Below are 23,272 nucleotides of genomic sequence, written 5' to 3' on the forward strand. Positions count from 1 at the left end.
GACTGAACAATATTTTGACAAAGATGATCTTTCCTTCATTGTGACATATTCACTTTTTAAAAGTTCGATAATCCTTTTTCTTAAGGTTTTGTACATTCTTCCATGTTCTCTTTTTATGTTTGATCTTTTGGCCTTCTCAACGGTGTATATTTTATGCTAACCATGTATAGTTCTTTATTCTTGTTTGCCCACAGCTAATTAATGTTTGAACGTAACTAATTCATTTGTGATCTCAACTAATTCATCTTCGTCCTTGTTCAACAGTTGTGTTGCTGGACACGACGCAGGAGTCATCACTGGAGTGGACAAGATATCCATTTGGACCTAACTCTCCGACGCCAGGGGTGAGTACCGTTCTAGACTACTCTCCTGTTATTATATTATTTTATATTATTATTATTATTATTATTGATCCGAGGAATGGGAGGGACGGTGCCAATTCCTAGAATCAGGAGCCCCTCACCAGCATAAGGGCATCTAGGAAGAGGGTCCTTTAGTTTTCATCTCTATATTCTAGATCAACACTAAATGCTTTATCCCCTGTAAGGTTTACATTCTTCCTCTGATGTATTAACTTGCCTGCCTTCTGTATAAAGTGTCCTGTATGATGTATAGGTTTTTTTCCTGTCGGGTGTATAAGCGTGCTTGTCAACTGTGTATATTTTCCTGCCTGATGAATACGTTTTCCTGTGTGATGTATAAATTTTCCCATCAGGTGTAGAAATTTTATCCTGTCGTTATTTAAATTCTCCTGTCTACTCTATGTATAATTTCCTGTCTACTGAATTGTTTGTTTTAAGTGGTACCTGTCCCTACCACTTGTAGGGACGCACAGGTACCCTACAGATGGTACCTGTGCGTCCCTACAAGTGGTACCTGTGCGTCTCTACAAGTGATACCTGTATCCCTACAAGTGGTACCTGTGCGTCCCTACAAGTGGTACCTGTGCGTCTCTACAAGTGATACCTGTGTGTCCCTACAAGTGGTACCAGTGTGTCCCTACAAGTGGTACCTGTGCGTCCCTACAAGTGGTACCTGTGCGTCCCTACAAGTGGTGCCAGTGTGTCCCTACAAGTGGTACCTGTGCGTCCCTACAAGTGGTACCTGTGCGTCCCTGGGAGTGATACCTATGGGTCAGTACAAGAAGTACTTGTTGGTCCCCTACATATGGTACCTATGGACCCTTACCAGTGGCAGGTCATGGCCCCGACAGGTGGCACCACTGGGCAACCGACAGAGGCTCCCAGAACCTCACCTTCCGCCTCTTCAAACTTTCTCAAGTATTTGAAATTTGGCTAAAGTTTCTTGAAGACGATGGATCCTCATTAGTCTTTTAGGGCGTGGTGGTGGAGCCCCCTCACACACGCCCAGGGCGTGGTGGCGCACCTCTCAGACACGCCCAGGGAGTGGTGGTGGAGTTCCCCTCCCACACCCAGGGTGTGGTGGTGGAGCCCTCACACACGCCCAGGGCATGGTGGTGGAGCCCTCACACACACTCAGGGCATGGGGGTGGTGGAGCCCTCACACACACCCAGGCATGGTGGAGCACCCCTCAGACACGCCCAGGGATTGGTGGTGGAGTCCCCCTCACACGCCCAGAGCGTGGTGGAGGACCTCTCACACGCTCAGGGCGTGGTGGAGCACCGCTCACACACGCCCAGGGAGTGGTGGTGGGGTCCCCCTCGCACGCCCAGGGCGTGGTAGAGCACCTCTCACACGCTCAGGGCGTGGTAGTGGAACCCCCTTCACACACGCCCAGGGCGTGGTGGAGCACCCCTCACACACGCCCAGGGCGTGGTGGAGCACCCCTTACACACGCTAAGGGAGTAGTGAAGCCCCCTCACACACGCCCAGGGCGTGGTGGTGGAGCTCTTACACCCAAGGCGTGGTAGTGGAGCCCCTCACACATGCCTAGGGCGTTGTGGTGGAGCCCTCACATACATTCAGGGTGTAGTGGTGGTGGAGCCTTAACACACGCCCAGGACGTTTTGGTGGAGCCCTCACATACGTCCAGGTCGTGGAGCCCTCACATACACCCAGGGCGTGGTGGTGGAGCTCTTACACCCAGGGCGTGGTAGTGGAGCCCTCACACACACCCAGGGCGTAGTAGTGGATCCCTGACACGCCCAAGGCCTGATGGAGCCCTCACATGCGATGGACCCCCTCACACAATCAGTGGGCGTGGCGGTGGAGCCCTTATATACCTTCTGGGCGTAGTGATGGATCACTCACACACAGCCTGATGAAGCTGGAGCCTTCACACACGCCCTAGACGTGTTGCTGTAGCCCTCACACTGGGCGTGGTCGGACACTCGGGGGACATAGTGAAGTGCCTGAAAAGAGACACTGTGAAGCCTGGAGATACTTAAGCCTGGAGAGAGACTGTGAAGCCTGGAGACACTGAAGCCTGGAGAGACACTGTGAAGCCTGGAGACACTGAAGCCTGGAGAGACACTGTGAAGCCTGGAGACACTGAAGCCTGGAGAGAGACTGTGAAGCCTGGCGATACTTAAGCCTGGAGAGAGACTGTGAAGCCTGGCGATACTTAAGCCTGGAGAGACACTGTGAAGCCTGGCGATACTTAAGCCTGGAGAGACACTGTGAAGCCTGGAGACACTGAAGCCTGGAGAGACACTGTGAAGCATAGAGACACTGAAGCCTGGAGAGACACTGTGAAGCATGGAGACACTGAAACCTGGAGAGACACGGAAGCCGGAGAGAGATTGAAGCCTGGAGAGACACTGTGAAGCCCTAAAAGATATTGTGAAGCCTAAATAGATACTTCGAAGGTGGAAAGACAGTGTGAAGCCTGGAGACATTGTGACGCCTGTCGAGACTGGTGAAGAAGCTTGTAGACTGTGGCAGAACTGGTGGAGAAGCTTGAAGACTATGGCAAAACTGGTGGAGAAGCTGGTAGACCGTGGCAAGACTGGTGGAGAAGTTTGTAGACTGTGGCAGGACTGGTGGAGAAGCTTGTAAACTGTGGCAAGACTGGTGGAGAAGCTTGTAGACTGTGGCAGGACTGGTGGAGAAGCTTGTAGACTGTGGCAAGACTGGTGGAGAAGTTTGTAGATTGTGACAGGACTGGTGGAGAAGCTTGTAGACTGTGGCAAGACTGGTGGAGAAGTTTGTAGACTGTGGCAGGACTTGTGGAGAAGCTTGTAGACTGTGGCAAGACTGGTGGAGAAGTTTGTAGATTGTGACAGGACTGGTGGAGAAGCTTGTAGACTGTGACAGGACTGGTGGAGAAGCTTGTAGACTGTGGCAAGACTGGTGGAGAAGTTTGTAGACTGTGGCAGGACTGGTGGAGAAGCTTATAGACTGTGGCAAGACTGGTGGAGAAGCTTGTAGAATGTGGCAGGACTGGTGGAGAAGCTTGTAGAATGTGGCAAGACTGGTGCAGAAGTTTGTAGATTGTGGCAGGACTGGTGGAGAAGCTTGTAGACTGTGGCAAGACTGGTGGAGAAGTTTGTAGACTGTGGCAGGACTGGTGGAGAAGCTTGTAGACTGTGGCAAGACTGGTGGAGAAGCTTGTAGACTGTGGCAAGGCTGGTGGAGAAGCTTGTAGATTGTTCAAGTCTAGTGGAGAAGCTTGTAAACTGTGGCAAGACTGGTGGAGAAGCTTGCAGACTGTGGCAAGACTGGTGGAGAAGCTTGTAGACTGTGGCAAGATTGGTGGAGAAGCTTGTAGAGTGTGGCAGGACTGGTGGAGAAGCTTGTAGACTGTGGCAAGACTGGTGGAGAAGGTTGTAGACTGTGGCAGGACTGGTGGAGAAGGTTGTAGACTGTGGCAAGATTGGTGGAGAAGCTTGTAGACTGTGGCAGACTGGTGGAGAAGCTTGTAGACTGTGGCAAGACTAGTGGAGAAGCTTGTAGACTGTGGCAAGACTGGTGGAGAAGTTTGTAGACTGTGGCAGGACTGGTGGAGAAGCTTGTAGACTATGGCAAGACTGGTGGAGAAGTTTGTAGACTGTGGCAAGACTGGTGGAGAAGCTTGTAGACTGTGGCAAGACTGATGGAGAAGCTTGTAGATTGTTAAAGTCTAGTGGAGAAGCTTGTAAACTGTGGCAAGACTGGTGGAGAAGCTTGTAGACTGTGGCAAGATTGGTGGAGAAGCTTGTAGACTGTGGCAAGACTGATGGAGAAGCTTGTAGACTGTGGCAGACTGGTAGAGAAACTTGTAGAATGTGGCAAGACTAGTGGAGAAGCTTGTAGACTGTGACAAGACTAGTGAAGCTTGTAGAGTGTGGCAAGACTGATGGAGAAGCTTGTAGACTGTGGCAAGACTAGTGGAGAAGCTTTTAGACTGTGGCAAGTCTGGTGGAGAAGCTTGTAGACTGTGGCAAGATTGGTGGAGAAGCTTGTAGACTGTGGCAAGTTTGGTGGAGAAGCTTGTAGACTGGGGCAAGACTAGTGGAGAAGCTTGTAGACTGTGGCAAGACTTGTGGAGAGGCTTGAGAGTACGAGAAAGTTGTTTATCATGAGAGACGCTGGTGTGGCAGACACGAAGTTAGTGGCCGCCTCCGCCAAGTTTCCTCAACCTGTTTTGCCCACTGTATCGTTTCTCCCAACTTGCCGTGGAGATTTTATAAGCCAGAGTTGTCCACTGGGTGGTGGTGGCAGCGGTGGTGGTGGCAACGGCGGCGGCGGCGGAGGCGGCGGCGGCAGCTGCGGCGGCAGCTGCGGCGGCAGCTGCGGCGGCAGCTGCGGCGGCGACGCTATTGCTGTACCTGGTGGCGCTGCTGCTGCTGCTGTCGTCGTTGGTGTCACTGTGGAAGGTAACAGGAGTAGCGTCGTGACAGGGTCAATCTTTGTCCCGATTGAGATGTACATGCGGCTCTTTTCGGGCCGCTAGTACAGATAGCCTTATTGTCCCGGCGGTGTCATACCCCTGGGGGGGTGAGGAGGTGGGAATGCGTATAATACCCATTACCCCTCGGAAGAGTAATTAATAGTTGTTACTCATTCCTAACACCCAGTATGACCTATCAGAAAGGAAGTCTAGCTAGGCACGGCTGTAGGGTAGGGGTAGAGCCCTCGAGGCTGGTCACAGGTATAGTCACAGTAATGTATTTATAATCACGTTTCAGGAAATGGGCGGGTTAGCGGTGTGTGCCAGGAATTGGTAGGGTTGTGAATGTAGTAATGGTTTAGTTGTGGGGCTTGGTAGTGGTATGGTTGTATGGTAGTGGTGTGGTTGTGGGCGTGGTAGTGGTATGGTTATAAGTATGGTAGTGGTGTGGTTGTGGGCGTGGTAGTGGTATGGTTGTAAGCGTGGTAGTGGTTTGCTTGTGGAAATGATGTGGTTGAAGTGGTATCTGAGTGGGCGTGGTAGTAGTAAGGGTGTGAATATCGTGATTTGATGGGTGTTAAGTACCTGCAGGAACAGTCCTGGCAACTTTACTGTTTCTCGTACTCACAACAGCGGATAAAAACACAAACCACAGCTCTGTATCATCCTTTGGTGTCTTCAGTAGAGGACACCAAAAGACTGCAAGAGGATATAAACAACGTCGTCCAGTGGGCGGTACAAGTTAACGTAGTGTTCAGAGGTGACACATTCCTATTGCTCAGATATGGACAGAATGAGGAACCCAAAAGAACAGTATACAAAACACAGGTGGGGTCGCCTCATAGAACGAAAAGAACGTGTAAATGAACCAGATATACGGTAATAATGCCAACTGACATTCGTGTGTGTTAAAGAACAGTAGAGCAAACGCTACGAAAGCCAGGAAAATGATAGGGGTGGGTAAATAACTTTCAAAACAAGAGAAATAATGACAGTGGTGACTGTTCACATCACTTGTCCCCTCTCGCTTAGACTACTACTCAGTGTTGACAGTGCCATTCTAAGCAGGTGAAATAGATTATTTACTGCCTGCACAGAACCAGTAAAACATTTAAATTACTGGCAAGTCAAACCATACCACGGGTGGGGATAGAACCCGCGATCAGAGAGTTTCAAAACTCCAGACCGTCGCGTTAGCCACTGTTTGTTTGCAATCGTGTCATTACGATTTCGTGAGTCATGTTACTGGCAAGTCCTCAAACATCTGGCAGTGTACTTTCTGAAAGGAGAGAGAAAGATACATGATAAAATACACATGGAAGATACTGGAGGGCATAGTCCCAAATCTCCTCACTACCATAACAGTGGACTGGAATGAGAGATATGGGAGGAAGTGTAAAATAGACCCAGTGAAAATTAGGGGAGCTATGAGCACAATGAGCAAACAATGTAACAAAATCTGTGGGCCTCGCTTCTTCGGCCTACTACCAGCGGACAGAAATATTTCCGGAGGAAGCTGGATCACACTATCTGTGCCAAGTGCCAGATGGGCCAGGCTATGATAATGTGGGTGAGCTGGCCGCCAGCACCAACAGCCTGGTTGATCATGTGTGGGGAAAAGTTGTTGCTGTTGTATATATTATTTTTTTTTGTGTATGTATTCTTAACTGGTGTGGGTCGTTTGGATTTGTGAAGTGACTTGTACAGAGGAAAGCAGATGCCAACACTGCCTACCTGTTTCTTGTTACACTACTCTCTGGGAGGGTGGTAAGTGATGTGTGGTACTGGACATCGTCAGGTAGTCACTTAGCTACCCAGTTCTCTGACGATTAGACGTATTCGTGCCCCTCTATTATTGTTGTTTCTCTTATATTTACAGCTGTTACCCGTGGAATCACAGTTTTAACGTAACTCTAGACTGTTTATTACTCTCACTCGCGTTTCAGAGCCTTCACATATCGAATGAGTAAACCACTTTTCGTGCTGGTAAGTACTGTGTGTTGTGTTTTGATTGGGCCAGCAGGAGGACTAAGTTGGATCACATGGGCTGCAAGACTTTTCCAAAAAAAAGTCGTGGATTTAATCTCAGCCTTCCCCTTTATCATTTGAAAGAACGGCTGCTACACATGTGTGGGCCTTAGTCATTATGTGAGCTGTCTTTGTACTCACTCGTCACCTTCTAGACTCTCACCACCTTGCGTCACTGTTTTATATCACGGTTCACTCCAGCATACACGTTCGACTACTCTACACTCTGTTGATTGCCGTGCACCTTTCATTAAGTGTTCCTGTCTTTCATACCACTGGTGTCCACTTACGGTGTGTCTGGTGGTGACCATGTTCCGCTATTTTTGTGATCACTGTAGATCAGAATGTGTCAGTAACGTCACGAGCTGTGTCAACCTCTGTGCTGCTGCTGTGGTATATTTTGCCTATCTTAGTTTGTATTCACTTTCATAACTTATGTTTTACTTTTTTATTGATCTGATTCATTTAAGATTTACTTCATATTTGTGTGTTAATTATTCGTAAATTGTATCAGTTTTGTGACTTTTTTTTTCCTCTCTCCATCTGTGTATCGAAGAAGCTTCTCTACGCTTAGGTTGAGGCCTCTGAGCAATGCGGATTTGACTTGGACCTGCCTAGCATGGGCCAGTAAATTAGACACATGTGCAACACTTGGGTATCTTTACTCAGGAAACGTTTCGCCACACTGTGGCTTCATCAATCCATACAAAGAAGAATGAAATAGACTCTCCGAGATATTGAGGAGGATGCAGTGTTTACACTTGACACAAGCAGCCAGCGAGGTGGCATGGACAGCGAGCGGCCTGGCCAGGCTTCTAGGTAGGTAAGCACTCCGGAACAGTCTCACTGTGTTGTACAACTGTTGCTCTACTCCAGTGGTTCTTCGTGACTTTGATACTCTTCTCTCTCCCTTCTTTCCTTTCTTCCTGCCTCCTTCACTTTCTTCCTCCCCACCACCTCTTTATTTCTCCTAGCCTTTCTTCCTTGTTCGCTTCGGTCCTCTCTTCCTTCGATGTCCCTTTCTTCCTAATTTATCATCTCTATCCATATAGGCTCTTCCCATGCGATTTCTCCAAGACCACCCCTCTCCACGGTATCGCCTCTCTCTCTCTCTCTCTCTCTCTCTCTCTCTCTCTCTCTCTCTCTCTCTCTCTCTCTCTCTCTCTCTCTCTCTCTCTCTCTCTCTCTCTCTCTCTCTCTCTTTTACACAGGGTTTGACAAGGTTAAGGATCCCTAGCTTTATTGACAGCTATTTACAGGTTAAGGATTCCTAACTTTATTGACAAGCTAAGAGCTGTTACCTACATCAGCTCATTTGAAAGCATTTTTATTGTTATGAGACATACAAGTAGGAAACAGGATGAAGTTGGAGCCATCTGTGGGCCAGCGTTTTCATTTGATCAACTGACTTTATCTCGTTGACATCATTATCCTGTACGAATGTGTTCCATACTCGAGTCATCCTGGGTATGTATGATCTCAGATGGAGTGATGTTCTGGAGAAGGGTACAGCCAGAGTGAAGTTGCTGCTTTCTGCCCGTCTTGTGGCATAAAAGCTTGTTTCACGCTGTCCTCGAAGTGGATCCAAGTGTGGTATTTTGACAATATTGGCCTTGTACATAACAGTAAGGCCACCCACATCCCTCCTATGTTGAAGGCTCTGCTGAAATGACAGATCTATCTCTCTCTCTCTCTGTCTGTCTCTGTCTCTCTGTCTCTCTCTCTGTCTCTCTCTCTGTCTCTCTGTCTCTCTCTGTCTCTCTCTGTCTCTCTCTGTCTCTCTCTGTCTCTCTCTGTCTCTCTCTCTCTCTCTCTCTCTCTCTCTCTCTCTCTCTCTCTCTCTCTCTCTCTCTCTCTCTCTCTCTCTCTCTCTCTCTCTCTCCCACCATTGCAGGGAGGTTTCATTAAGAGTTGCTGCTGCTTGTCTCAATACACCATTGTATGGTCTAATGACTGACTTGAGGAGGCTGATGGTTGCTACAAGTCTGTCTTCTTGCCTCTCTTAGTCTATGTGAACGTGGTCCAGGGTGTGGGTCTGGTGTGGCCCAGGGTGTGGGTCTGGTGTGGCCCAGGGTGTGGATCTGGTGTGGCCCAGGATGTGGGTCTGGTGTGGCCCAGGATGTGGGTCTGGTGTGGCCCAGGATGTGGGTCTGGTGTGGTCCAGGGTGTGGATCTGGTGTGGCCCAGGGTGTGGATCTGGTGTGGCCCAGGGTGTGGGTCTGGTGTGGCCCAGGATGTGGGTCTGGTGTGGTCCAGGGTGTGGGTCTGGTGTGGCCCAGGATGTGGGTCTGGTGTGGTCCAGGGTGTGGGTCTGGTGTGGTCCAGGGTGTGGGTCTGGTGTGGCCCAGGGTATGGGTCTGGTGTGGCCCAGGGTGTGGGTCTGGTGTGGCCCAGGGTGTGGGTCTGGTGTGGCCCAGGGTGTGGGTCTGGTGTGGCCCAGGGTGTGGGTCTGGTGTGGCCCAGGGTGTGGGTCTGGTGTGGCCCAGGGTGTGGGTCTGGTGTGGCCCAGGGTGTGGGTCTGGTGTGGCCCAGGGTGTGGGTCTGGTGTGGCCCAGGGTGTGGGTCTGGTGTGGCCCAGGGTGTGGGTCTGGTGTGGCCCAGGGTGTGGGTCTGGTGTGGCCCAGGGTGTGGGTCTGGTGTGGCCCAGGGTGTGGGTCTGGTGTGGCCCAGGGTGTGGGTCTGGTGTGGCTACGGTCACCTGAAAAAATATCGACATTCAGTAATGCAAGATACTGGTGGATGACTTTTCTCTATCTTTCTTTACTCGCTTTCATACTTATCATTCTTTTCTCACTTTCATCCCTATCATTCTTTTCTCACTTTCATCCCTATCATTCTTTTCTCACTTTCATCCCTATCATTCTTTTCTCACTTTCATCCCTATCATTCTTTTCTCACTTTCATCCCTATCTTTCTTTTCTCACTTTCATCCGCATCTTTCTTTCTCACTTTCATCCCTATCTTTCTTTTCTCAGTTTTATCTCTATCTTTCCTCACTTGTCTCCCTGTTTGTCTTTTCTGACTTTCTCCTTAACTTTGTTTTCTGGTTTTCCTCTATTTTTTCTTCCAATCATCAGTCTTTTTTTTGGCCTCTACTCTTACTCCTTTCATTTGTTTACTTTGATCTCTACTTTCTTTTTCCCTGTTTTTTTACTGCCTTTTTCCCTGGTTTCTACCGTCACTGTTCTTAGTTTCTTCTTGGTTTCTACTGTCATTCTTTCAATGGTTTCTCCTCTCACTCCTCTTTTCAAAAATAGTTTCCACCTAGGCATTGGTACCATGGTTGGCACCTTGGTACCATGGTTGGCACCTTGGTACCATGGTTGGCACCTTGGTACCATGGTTGGCACCTTGGTACCATGGTTGGCACCTTGGTACCATGGTTGGCACCTTGGTACCATGGTTGGCACCTTGGTACCATGGTTGGCACCTTGGTACCATGGTTGGCACCTTGGTACCATGGTTGGCACCTTGGTACCATGGTTGGCACCTTGGTACCATGGTTGGCACCTTGGTTCCATGGTTGGCACCTTGGTACCATGGTTGGCACCTTGGTACCATGGTTGGCACCTTGGTACCATGGTTGGCACCTTGGTACCATGGTTGGCACCTTGGTACCATGGTTGGCACCTTGGTACCATGGTTGGCACCTTGGTACCATGGTTGGCACCTTGGTACCATGGTTGGCACCTTGGTACCATGGTTGGCACCTTGGTACCATGGTTGGCACCTTGGTACCATGGTTGGCACCTTGGTACCATGGTTGGTGCCTTGTACCATGGTTGGCACCTTGGTACCATGGTTGGTGCCTTGGTACCATGGTTGGTGCCTTGGTACCATGGTTGGTTTGTAGATGAATGGTTCAGAGAACCGACATGTTGATAAATTAGACACATGTGCAACTCTTGGGTATCTTTATTGAGGAAACGTTTCGCCACACAGTGGCTTCATCAGTCCATACGTAGGAGAAACTTGAAGAACAGGAGGAGAATGAGGTAATCAGTCCCTCAACCTTGAGTCGATGTGTTCAGTCCATCAATCTTGAGTAGAATACGGCATATGAGCGGAGAAGTAGCTTATAAACCGTATGGCAGGAGAGGTGCTGCAGTCATAGGTGGTGTCACATTTGTTCAATGTGGAAGTAGGTCATGCCCAAGAATTAGGCAAGCGAAGAATTCCTAAGTATTAAGATCCCAAGAAGTTGCAGTGTCTGACAGGTTTGTAGATGAATGATTCAGAGAACCGACATGTTGATAAATTAGGCACATGTGCAACTCTTGGGTATCTTTATTGAGGAAACGTTTCGCCACACAGTGGCTTCATCAGTCCATACGTAGGAGAAACTTTCTCCTACGTATGGACTGATGAAGCCACTGTGTGGCGAAACGTTTCCTCAATAAAGATACCCAAGAGTTGCACATGTGTCTAATTTATCACCATGGTTGGTGCCTTGGTACCATGGTTGGCACCTTGGTACCGTGGTTGGTGCTTTGGAACCATGGTTGGCACCTTGGTACTATGGCTGGCACCTTGGTACCATAGTTGGTGATTTAGCACCGTGGTTGGCACCTTGGTACCATGGTTGGTGCCTTGGCACCGTGGTTGGAACTTTGGTACCGAGATGGCAACTTCGTACCGTTGTTGACAACTTGATGCGGTGGTTGGCACTGTGGTTTGCACCTTGGGTCCATGATTGGCACCTTGACCTAATTTCGAAAGGAAATATTATTCGAATTAAACCTATTGTTAAAAACAGTAAAGATGTGTGTATGGTGAACGTAAGTCTGTTTGTAAAACTTTCCTGTTATCTTAACGTGAGACAGAAAAATACCCAGTGAACTTGCCAGTTACTTAAGGAGCATGTCAAAAAAGTATGTTTTTTACGTTACTGGCAGGAAAGTAACGTAACATTTCTGCAAGTAACATAAAAGTATGTCGAGAGTATGTTCTTCCGTCACTGGCAGGAGCGTAACGTAACGTTAACACAAGTAATGCTAGAATATATTGAGAGAATATATGTATCTGTGATGCCTGATACGTTACTGAGGGATAGACCTGATCAACCAGGCTGTGGTTCCTACGTAACACTGCGTGAAGAGAGTACCAACAGCTTGATTGATCAGGCTGTCAACCTGGGCTGATAAGGGGAGGGAAGGGGATGGGGAGGGAAGGAGAATGACAGCCGCTGACACCGTCAGAAGACTCCAGACGTCTTACCAATAATCAGGAAACCGTCTTGAATATGGACTTCTCCTTCCCTCCCTCCCACATCTTCCCTCCCCTCACTTCCCTCCCCTCACTTCCCTCCCCTCACTTCCCTCCTTTTCCTCTTCCATCTGTTCAGCCCCCTCCCTTCCTCAAGGCGTTTTACAATTTTTTTTTTAACTCTGACCGTATTCTCAGTTACATCTAGTCATACATATATATTTCATTGTGTATACATAGAAAATAATGTAGATGCTGGTAGTTAATATGTTTACATAAGTAACAGGTGGGAGAGACGGGAATACGTGTTGAATGATCACTCTTGACAGCAAGGTACTGTGTTTGTGTGTGTGTGTGTGTGTGTGTGTGTGTGTGTTTACTCACCTGTTTGTGGTTGCAGGGGTCGATTCAAAGCTCCTGGCCCCGCCTCTTCACTGATCGCTGCTAGGTCACTCTCTCCCTGCTCCATGAGCTTTATCAAACCTCGTCTTAAAACTATGTATGGTTCCTGCCTCCACCACGTTACTTTCCAGACTATTCCACTTCCTGACAACTCTGTGACTAAAGAAATACTTCCTAGCATCCCTATTCGATTTAGTTGCCTCTAACGCTGCTTTACTTTCTTCAGTCTTTTCTGTATCTGTTGTCCCTGTGCGCCCAGTGGTCTGTCATTTTCCCTTCTTAACTTTTCCTGGACACCGCCGTGGTCTGTTACGGTTTCTGCGTATAACTTAGCACTTTCATTTTCTTCAGTCCCCTCGTTTGTTCCTAGTGTGCTCCTCGTCTTTTCACGGGCTCCTTGGTGGTCTGATAGGCCCTCTGCATGCAGTTTAACTCCTTTGTTCCCTACAATCCCCTCATTTGTGACTGATGTAGTAGTTTATGATATTCCTGTACTGCTCTTTGGTTCTTTAGATTATTTCAGATTTTTCAGTTCCTCTTCTAAGCTCTGTATCTTATCCTCTGCTTCTGTGGCTTGTAGCTCCCATTTCCTGCTCTCTGCAGCTATCCTCTCCTCCATTTTCTTGCTAAGCTCTTCTTGCTTCCTTCCCCACTTTTGTTACCTTTTCATGAGTTCTGCTATCCAGTCTTCCTTCCCAGACTCATCCTCCAGTCCCCCTGGTTTTCCGTCCTGCTCTCTGGCAACCCATTTCATTTTTATAGTTACCACAGAATGAGAAACTTATGTATTTTTGTGTGGTCGTTTGTGGTGTGTGTGTGTGTGTGTGTGTATTTGAGTGTGTTTGTGTGTAGGGAGGGGCAGAGGGAGAGGGGAAGGGAGGTAGGGAGGAGAGATAGGGGGAGGGAAGAAGAAAGGAGTCAAGAGAGGGAAAATAGGGGGAGGGAGAGGCAAAGGGAGAGGGGAAAATACTGGGAGGGAAAGGAGGGGGAAGAGAAAAAGGAGAAAGAGGGGAGGAGGGGAGATAGAGAGAGAGAGAGAGAGCAGGGGAAGGGAGGGTGAGAGCAGGGGGGGAGAGTGAGGGAAAGAGAGAGGTGGAGGGTAGAATGAGGGGGCGAGTGGGGGAAGTGTGTACTCACCTATTTGTACTCACCTAGTTGTGGTTGCAGGGGTCGAGTCACAGCTCCTGGCCCCGCCTCTTCGCTGATTGCTACTAGGTCCTCTCTCTCCCTGCCCCATGAGCTCTATCATACCTCGCCTTAAAACTATATATGGTTCCTGCCTCTACCACATCACCTTCTAGGCTATTCCATGGCCTGACTACTCTATGACTGAAGAAATACTTCCTAACATCCCTTTGATTCATCTGAGTCTTCAACTTCCAATTGTGTGTGTGTGTGTGTGTGTGTGTGTGTGTGTGTGTGTGTGTGTGTGTGTTTGTTTGTCTGTCTGTCTGTCTGTGTATGTGTGGGAATATGTGTATGTGGGTCTTTATGAGTGTGGGCTTATTGTGTGAAAAGTAGTGGGTGGGAGTGTATGCTAGGATGTGTGAGCATGTATGTGCGGTTTGCGTGTTACATGGGGTCTTTGTGCTCCTCTGACCTGACCTGACCTGACCCAGCAACCCGTGTGCGGGTCTGTGTGCGTGAGAGTCTGTGTGTGTGTGTGAGGGTCTATGTGTGTTTGTGTGTGTGTGGGTTTATGTGATTGTGCGAAGAGTAGTGGTGGAAGTGCGTGAATGTATGTGTGTGTGCTTAGTATTTGTGTTACACGTACTCACTTATTTGTGGTTGCAGGGGTCGAGTCATAGCTCCTGGTCCCGCCTCTTCACTTATTGCTACTAGGTCCTCTCTCTCCCTGCTCCATGAGCTTTATCAAACCTCGTCTTAAAACTATATATGGTTCCCACCTGCACTACGTCACTTTCTAGGCTATTCCACTGCCTGACTACTCTATTACTGAAGAAATACTTCCTAACATCCCTTTGACTCATCTGAGTCTTCAACTTCCAATTGCGACCCTTTGTTTCTGTGTCCCCTCTCTGGAACATCCTGTCTTTGTGTGTGTGTGTGTGTGTGAGAGAGAGAGAGAGAGACACGCTCAAGATCCAGCTTTTACTGAGAACTTTTAAATCTTTGTAGAGCTTTATCAAGTACTCTACTGAGAGCGAAACGTTGCCTCACTAACAGCTTGTCCAGCAACCTGTGTGTTTCCTCCACTGTTGTCAGCAGTACGTCTTTCAGTTGCACCGTGCCAGGAGAAATATATAAACAAAACAGAAAATAGTATCATGGTAAGTGTCTGTCATACGAAGAACTACTCGGTGGAACTTTTGGTCACGTGAGCGAAGCCTTCCGCTGGCTTGCTGTTAATTCTTAACACATCACATCCACCGTCACCTTAACAATTCTTAGTGTGTTATATGGTGGTACCAACAAGATGCAGTAGTAGTAGTAATAGCAGCAGCATCAGCAGCATCAGCAGTATCAGCAGCATCAGCAGCATCAGCAGTATCAGCAGCATCATCAGCATCAGCAGCAGCAGCATCAGCAGCATCAGCATCATCAGCAGCATCAGCATCATCATCATCATCATCATCAGCAGCAGCAGCAGCAGCAGCAGCAGCAGTAGCAGCAGCAGCAGCAGTAGTAGTAGTAGTAGTAGTAGTAGCAGCAGCAGTAGCAGTAGTAGCAGTAGTGGACCTCGGGAGCGCTCATACTTCTCAGTCTTCTCTTCAAACTCATATTGATATCCAATGTCTTTAATACTGTCTCTGTTCACAACTTCTCCAGACGATGAGCCTCCGCTATTGATTATTTGGACACCAGCTTTTTTATATTCTTTTCAGCGGCCACCCAATTCTCATTTTCTCTCTCTCTCTCTCTCTCTCTCTCTCTCTCTCTCTCTCTCTCTCTCTCTCTCTCTCTCTCTCTCTCTCTCTCTCTCTTTCTCTGTCTCTGTCTCTCTCTCTCTCTCTCTCTCTCTCTCTCTCTCTCTCTCTCTCTCTCTCTCTCTCTCTCTCTCTCTCTCTCTCTCTCTCTCTCTCTCTCTCTTTCTCTTTCTCTTTCTCTCTCTCGTGCTTATGCGTTATGTGTCTGTCAGACTTTGTTTTCCTCTTGTCATTCTTGCTTGTAGCTGACTTTCTGTCGGTCTGTCAGTCCTAGCCTGCCAAGTCCCTGTAGACAGTATTCGCACAACTGGAGTCTCTCAGCCATCGTTTCCACTCTTGACGAAGCTGTAACCTGTGGTGGAATTTGAGTGCTATTTTACCCCCGCAACTTGGCGAGAAAATAGACCAGTAGTGTGATACCGGGGATGAATGAGTACGATATCCATTACCATCGGCAGAGTTAATTTATGTGTGTAGGTACACATAAATAGTTATCTGGAGGTTCTGGAGGTTATTCCGGGGATCAACGCCCCCGCGGCCCGGTCCATGACCAGGCCTCCCGATAGATCAGGGCCTGATCAACTAGGCTGTTACTGCTGGGCGCACGCAGTCCGACGTACGAGCCACAGCCCGGCTGATCCGGCACTGACTTTAGGTATCTGTCCAGCTCTCTCTTGAAGGCAGCCAGGGGTTTATTGGCAATTCCCCTAATGCTTGATGGGAGGCTGTTGAACAGTTTTGGGCCCCGGACACTTATGGTGTTTTCTCTTAGTGTACCAATGGCGCCCCTACTTTTTATTGGGGGCATTTTGCATCGCCTGCCCAGTCTTTTACTTTCGTAGGGAGTGATTTCTGTGTGCAGATTTGGGACCATTCCTTCCAAGATTTTCCAAGTGTAGATTATGATATATCTCTCCCTCCTGCGTTCCAACGAGTACAAGTCAAGTGCTTCCAAGCGTTCCCAGTAGTTAAGGTGCTTGACAGAACTTATACGTGCAGTAAAGGATCTCTGTACACTCTCTAGATCTGCGATTTCACCTGCTTTGAATGGAGATGTTAATGTACAGCAGTATTCCAGCCTAGAGAGAACAAGTGATTTGAAAAGGATCATCATGGGCTTGGCATCTCTCGTTTTGAAAGTTCTCATTATCCATCCTATCATTTTCTTTGCAGTTATACAAATTATCATAGTAATATATGTGTAAATTACCCTGTAACCACCTCCACTTTAATTTGATAACTTTCAAGACTGACACTTCTGAAATTCACTTAAATTACCAAAAGGTGTGAAGAAACCTTACCACTTGGCACCCATTTAGAGTCACTCTTATGGATTATATTAACCACTTATAATTATGCCTTTCTTAGGGATAACTTCAAACCACAAGAAAATAGAATACAGAATTATTAATAATATTAGAATTCAAGTTAATTTTGTACACATTCTATAGTCTGACTTAATGCTGGATACTGGGATGTCAACACTAATTTAATCTATAAGGGGAGAATTTGATTAATCACTCTCAGGGGAACAGAGAACAGACTACGGAGAAATATGTCTGCAAGTTAATATTAATTATCCAGTTGATGAAGCACTGCCACTATCTCTGGGTGTAAAAATATCACACTGAAAATAGGAAATAAAACCTGAGCGTTTCCACGTGCTTACGCACACATCTTCAGAGGAATAAGAAGAGGCAAGAGAAGCACATTTTAAGTGTTAAACGCTGAGAAGACACCACATTCAGAGATGTGTGTTTAAGCACATGAAAGCGCTCAGGTTTTATTTCCTATTTTCACTGTGGTATGGTGTTTTCACACCGAGAATTTTCACCCCCACCACCCTCTTGCCTTCACCGAGGCGTTCCCAACTCTTACACCAAACAGCTACAAGACGACCTCTCTGTCTCCAGCTCCATTCCTTACTGACTTCATCTCCTGCCTTTAACCACACGGGGTCTGCAAGCAGTCAGTGACCCTCCCGTAACCAAAACTGATTAAGGTGTGTGATCTCACAAAATGGTCTAGAAAACAGTACTGATTCTTGTTTAAGAACATAAGGACATAAGAAAGAAGGAACACTGCAACAGGCCTACTGACCCATGCGGAGCAGGTCCATGTCCTCCCCTCCCCCCCCGGATTAGACCAATGACCCACCCAGTCTGGTCATCCCTACTCAAGGATGGAGCACTGTACCAGACCCAGCAGCACAAGCTAGTCAGGTCCAACTCACGCCCACCCACACCCACTCATGTATTTATCTAACCTATTTTTAAAACTACACAACGTTTTAGCCTCAATAACTGTACTCGGGAGCTTGTTCCACTCGTCCACAACTCTATTACCAAACCAGTGCTTTCCTATATTATTCCTGTTTACATCATTAAAAGTTTAATTCAGCAGGAAGCATTCATCAAAGTAATACTAACATCTCATATAAAATTTTTGAAGGGATGTGGGTCTAGTTGAAAGGGTGTAGGCCTGAGTAAGGAAGAGCAGGCTCGGGAGACGGGTGTAGGCCTGGGTGAGGGGTATCATTCTTGTTGACATTCACCCAGGGGATGTTGCCTTAATTTCCCCAATGACCCACTGATCTCAGAGAGAGGTAGATAATTGGGCTGTTTTGGGGGACCATGGCAGGGGACTCCGGTAGGGAACTTTGGCAGAGAACTGGCAGGGGGCTGTGCCAAGGGACTGTGGCAGGGGAATACTGCAAATGGCATTGGTAGCATTAGTGGTAATGGTATTGATATCAATATAAAGTCTTCGAAAATTAAGTGAAAATAGGCTCTCGCTGATCGTGTAGATTCAGCCATTACATCTAAATTATTGTGAACGCCTCAAGTTCCTCAGACTGTCCCTGGAGCACCGGCCAAAAAGATACATGATAGTCTACACCTGGAAAATAATCCTCACTCGGGCAACGAGTACTGGTCGACTCTGGAAACTGGCCACGGCAAAATTGATAAAAAAATATAAAAGGAGGCGTTGGTTGTGCACTTAAGAGGTTTATTTTGCCCGTGTTTACCTGCCTCTTACTTGAAGTTTCCTCAGGGTTTGACCGAGTTTTCCCCAAGTTGGTGAAAGTTTTTGTGGCTGATGCACTCTTGTGGTGAGCGGAGGTGTTGATGGCACCTGCCTCCCTCCCTCCCTCCCTTGCCTCACTCTTTGTCTGCTGCCCTGCCTCTGTGCCTGCTTGTTTAACACCTGTCATGCTTTCCTGCCTACCAGTTTAATAGCTGTTGTGCCCCTCTACTAGCTAAATTTTTGAATCCTGGTAATTCTGTGTCTGCTTAAAAGACCACAGTGTAAGTCTCCACCCTCATTACTCTGCTTTACATAAAATAAGGCTAAGAAACTGTGAACCTTCCGTCAATGTTTAGGAAGTGATAATCCTTCGAAGGCTAAGGGACTGAAAACCTTTTATTAAAGCTAAAGAACTGAAAGCCTTCTACCATACCTAAAGGACTCAAAATGTCTTCTATTAAGGTACTGTTCACCTTAAAATTACCTTTCCGCGTTTTCCACTTAACCTATTATAACAGTCGCCTCTATATTAGATTGAAAAGGAGCTTCCCACCTCTTATGTAGGCAGTACGTCTCCTCATTGCACATGTGTCTTGTTCGTCACCTTATTAGGTGACTTTTGTAATGAAGACTTGTAGTGGAGAAGACTGCAGTGAAAAAATGCCAAAAAAAAAAGGCTTTTGTAGTGAAGAGTTGTAGTGAGAACAAAGACTTGTAATAAGAAGAAATATATATATATATATATATATCTATCTCGACTTATTCCAATATTGACCTTCATAACTGTGTAGTGTAAAGCACTGAGCTATTGCTTCAAGCTGACAGCTTCAGAGCTTTCTGTAAGAGCAGTATTCTGATTTCAAACTCTTGAGAGCATACAGTTTGCTGGAGACAGCCTGTTGTCTACCTGTTGATGGCTCCGGGAAGGGGTCATCGCCCCCGCGGCCGGTCCAAGAGAGGGAATTATGTTTAATGGTCTCATCAGTCAGGCAGATTTTACCCTGTGTTGTTAGAGATTAGATGCTTAAAATGGGCGAGTCGCACCCGCAGTGTACTGCTACACTATCTTGTATGATAGTTACATTGTGGAAACACCCGCACTGTGCTGCTACGTTATTCTGGATGATAATGACATATAGTTTCAAGAAAGCTATCTATATTTCTCAATCACAGGGGATGGGTTTCTAACAAGAGGTAATGAAATGTTTCAGCCTAAGGTGGGAGACTTTAGCAGGGCGAGAAGGATATGAAGCATTCCATTATGGTTTCAGTAGCTACGGCAGCTTCAGGGGCGTCCATCCAGCAGAGCTGCAGTTACTATTGTGTGAAAATGAGAGAAAGAGGGAGAGGGAGGGAGGGATGTGGGGGGGAAGAGGAAGGAGGTTGTGTGAAGGGACCTTCACCCACCATCCCTCTCTCTCCCCCCTAGCTCTCTTGATCACAGGAGCCGGATGGATGGATAGGTAAGCGAGAGTAATGGATTATTCAGATGATTTTTAATCACACTCTTGTATGTCGTCATTGTTTACACAGTTGTTTAATTTCACTTCGAGGAAAATTGACGAAAAGGTTTTTAGATGTTTTAACAGAGAATTAGACACGTGTGTAATATCTGGGTATCTTTACAAGTAAAGATACCTAAATGTGCCTAATTCTTCATCTTGTCGATATTATGTATCATTGATATACAACAAATTTTTTAACATCAGATTTATTATGACCATAATGAGGGAAGAAGAAAAAGTGGAGCTCACGTTGATAAAGTCAATACTTCCCAGTAAATCTACAGACACTGGTCATTATATAACAGTGTGTTTGACTTCAAGACGTTGACCTCACTAGATACTTAAAGACAAGGCATATGTTGCGATAGTCAGAAAAATAATGGAATAGAAAATGAGAACTTTAATGGAAGAGAAATACTGCCAATGATGGCACTATTCCAATTACTTGTGCTCGCTCGCTCAGAGCACTGTTTGGTGTTGACGGCTCCCTTCAAGTTAAGAGGGAGATCAGAGCTGAAGCAAATACAAAGATCGTTTGCTACGAGCACAGAGCCAGTTCAGCATTTAAATTATTGAGAACTCAGAGCACAGAATATGGACTATCTGGAGTCGAGGAGTGATGCTTCATTTATAGAGGGAAGATGTGGGAGGGGTTTATATTACACCATAAGTGTAAAATAAATCAAATGAGAAGCATGGACACCGTATGCGCAGTAAGAGAGCATTATGTCAACATCAGTGGTCCAAGACTATTCAACCTGCTATCAGCGGATATCAGAAATACTACCAGACTATGTGCAGTAGTTTTCAAAAGCAAAATGGATCACGACCTCTGCCAAGTGCCAGTTCAACCAGGCTGTGATGGATTCGTGGGCCAGCAGCCCGCTAACAGCAACGGCCAAGTTGACCAGGCAATCAGAAAAGCCTGGCTCCAGGCCGTACTACTGTGCAGGAAAACTCTCGAGACCGGTCACAAGTATATATCCCTTCTGTGTTGAGTATTGGTTGTAGTGTTCCACTAGCAAGTGTCTGCCCTCTTATCCCTCTTGTCGTTCAGTGTTTGTCCTTTTTTTCTAACTTATTTCTTTGCTTAAAAAAATATTTTAGTTTACCATTCATTCATTTTCTTGGTACGTAATTTTGTGTCGGTGTTTTCAGGTGAAATATTGGGCAACTTGGGTCATAACAGTTTCTGGCATATGGTAATTTGCACTTCTCGAGGTGAAAATGCCTTAACTCTTTATCAGAATGACATTGTGCATTTGTAACTTATTTAAACGTTTTTTCTGGTATGTGGGTATTTATATTTTGTTTCAAAGTTGCTGAGTCCCCTGGCATAGTACTTACATATTTCACCTCTTATGTCTTTTGTGCCGTTTATGTTGTTTAATGTCAAGTGTTGTGAGTTTTTTTGTATCTCTGAGTATAAATATTCAGGTTATTTTATGTTTGTGTTGGTGTCATTTCTTCATATCTTCTGGTAATGTACATTACTTTTTTACCTTACTATTATTTCTCTTCTGTTGTCCTTCAGATGTTTATATCGTTCACTAGCTGTGATCTGTGTATACATAATGTTTCCACTCTTCATATGTTCCTAATAAGTTGTTCAAGAAAGACTTTGTGTGATCCTGGGATTAGGTGTTCTATTTCATGTATTCAATATGTGTATTATATCTGCTCAAAGCTCTTTATCTCTCCCACATATCCAGTAACATTTATCTTCCTTGCTCACTTATATTGCTAACAGCAGTATTAATTCCAGCATCGGAAACCCGATAAATGTTTCTATACATCTCGCATTATACAACTCTGTTGTTAACTCACAATTCATTGTCACACTTCCCACACTATTCACGATTCCTGGATATGCAGGCTTAGTGCGCCTGCATATCCAGCTATTGTGAGGAATGCGTCTTTGTATAATAAAAACATACAGTGTTCAATGTATATTGAACATATATTATGCGAAGAGGAAATATTCACACTGTCATGTATTCACATCCAGCAGCACGTTGAGTGTAGTGTGTCGTCCCTGGCCAGGGGAAGTTCCCTTTATATTTGTATTGCTTTATAGTTTTAGATGCTTGATCTTTATATGTATATTATTATATTGAAGGGAAAGCACTAAAACCCGTAGGGGTAATAGAGTCTGGGCAATGGGAGGTAATGAGGTTTGATCCAGTGATGAAAGTGTACAAGTCTAGTCCTTTCACTCTGTGCGACTCAGACTCACTTTTTGGGGAGTGTTTTGAATTAATTGTGTTATTATCACCATTGTTGGAGTAGATCTGGCCCGGCCAGTGATGTGTTGGTATTGATGAGTTAGGTTAACTTGATGAGTTACTTAAGTGGCTGGCTGGCTGACTGGCTGGTTGGTCGGTCCGTTGGTTAGTTGTTGGTTGGCAGGCTGCTTGTTGGCAGACGAAAAGACAGGTAGAGTGGCGGGTGAGAGCCAGGAAGAAAATGAGGAGAGGGGAGAAACAAAGAAAGGGAGGTAATTTGAGAGATAAAGAAAGGGAGCTAGGAAAAATGGACAAGAGAGAGAGAGAGATCGCATGAAGTATGAAACGAGAAGAGGAAAGGAGGGAGGAAAAGACAAGAGAAGAGGGAGGGAAGAAGGGTAGAGTCAGTCAAAAGGGAAAATAAAGGGTGTATATTGACAGAAGCCATGCAACGAGGGAGAACAGACAGATGGAGAAAATACCTACAAGGTGAGAGGAGAGAAGGGAAGGTAGTAACTAAATAAGTGTATAAGAACATGGAAGACAAAAATGACAAAGGTTTTTATTCATGCAGTAGGTAAGAGAGGATAGAAGGAGGTAGAGAGAGAGAGAGAGAGACGGAGGGAGGGAAGGGCGTTATTGTGAAGACCAAATAACGCACAAGCGGGTGATTAGGTTGCTAAGGAGGGGGGGGGGTTGTTTCGAGGGAGGGTGGGTCCTCTGCCCCTTCTTTCTACTATGCACTGACCTCTCCTTTTCCTCTCTCTTTCTGTCTGTGTCTCTCTCTCTCTCCCTCTCTCTCTCTCTCTCTCTCTCTCTCTCTCTCTCTCTCTCTCTCTCTCTCTCTCTCTCTCTCTCTCTCTCTCTCTCTCTCTCTCTCTCTCTCTCTCATCACTTCCCTTCAGTAATGATCACAAATTATGCAAACAACTCTGAATATTTTTCCAGTAGTATGATCATGTGTGTAAGAGAGTAAAATAAGTGAATAATGTGTCAGTGTGTGTTGAGGGTGAGCAGATGATCCTCTAGTGATCCTGGTGTTCCTCCAGTGATCCTAGTGATCCTCCAGTGTTATATCTTGGAAATTGGTCATCCTGTGTTATTTAACTATTGTAAGAGAATATGATCATCACTTAATATTATAGCGCGAAAGTCCCCGTTTATAGCTAGAATAGAGACTTTCGGCGTTATATTATTATC

General features: G+C 46.3%; 1 protein-coding gene across 1 annotated transcript in view; it reads left to right on the forward strand.

The window, feature by feature from the left end:
- Nucleotides 1–268: 268 nt before the first annotated feature.
- Nucleotides 269–23,272, forward strand: part of Eph (Eph receptor tyrosine kinase) — a 688,518-nt gene continuing 665,514 nt past the window's right edge. The window contains exon 1 of the mRNA XM_070083710.1: nt 269–344. The gene's annotated coding sequence lies outside the window, so the exon portion shown is untranslated. The remainder of the gene's footprint in view (nt 345–23,272) is intronic.

The sequence above is a fragment of the Cherax quadricarinatus genome, chromosome 10 (assembly GCF_038502225.1).
Source record: "Cherax quadricarinatus isolate ZL_2023a chromosome 10, ASM3850222v1, whole genome shotgun sequence".
Taxonomy (NCBI): Eukaryota; Metazoa; Arthropoda; class Malacostraca; order Decapoda; family Parastacidae; genus Cherax; species Cherax quadricarinatus.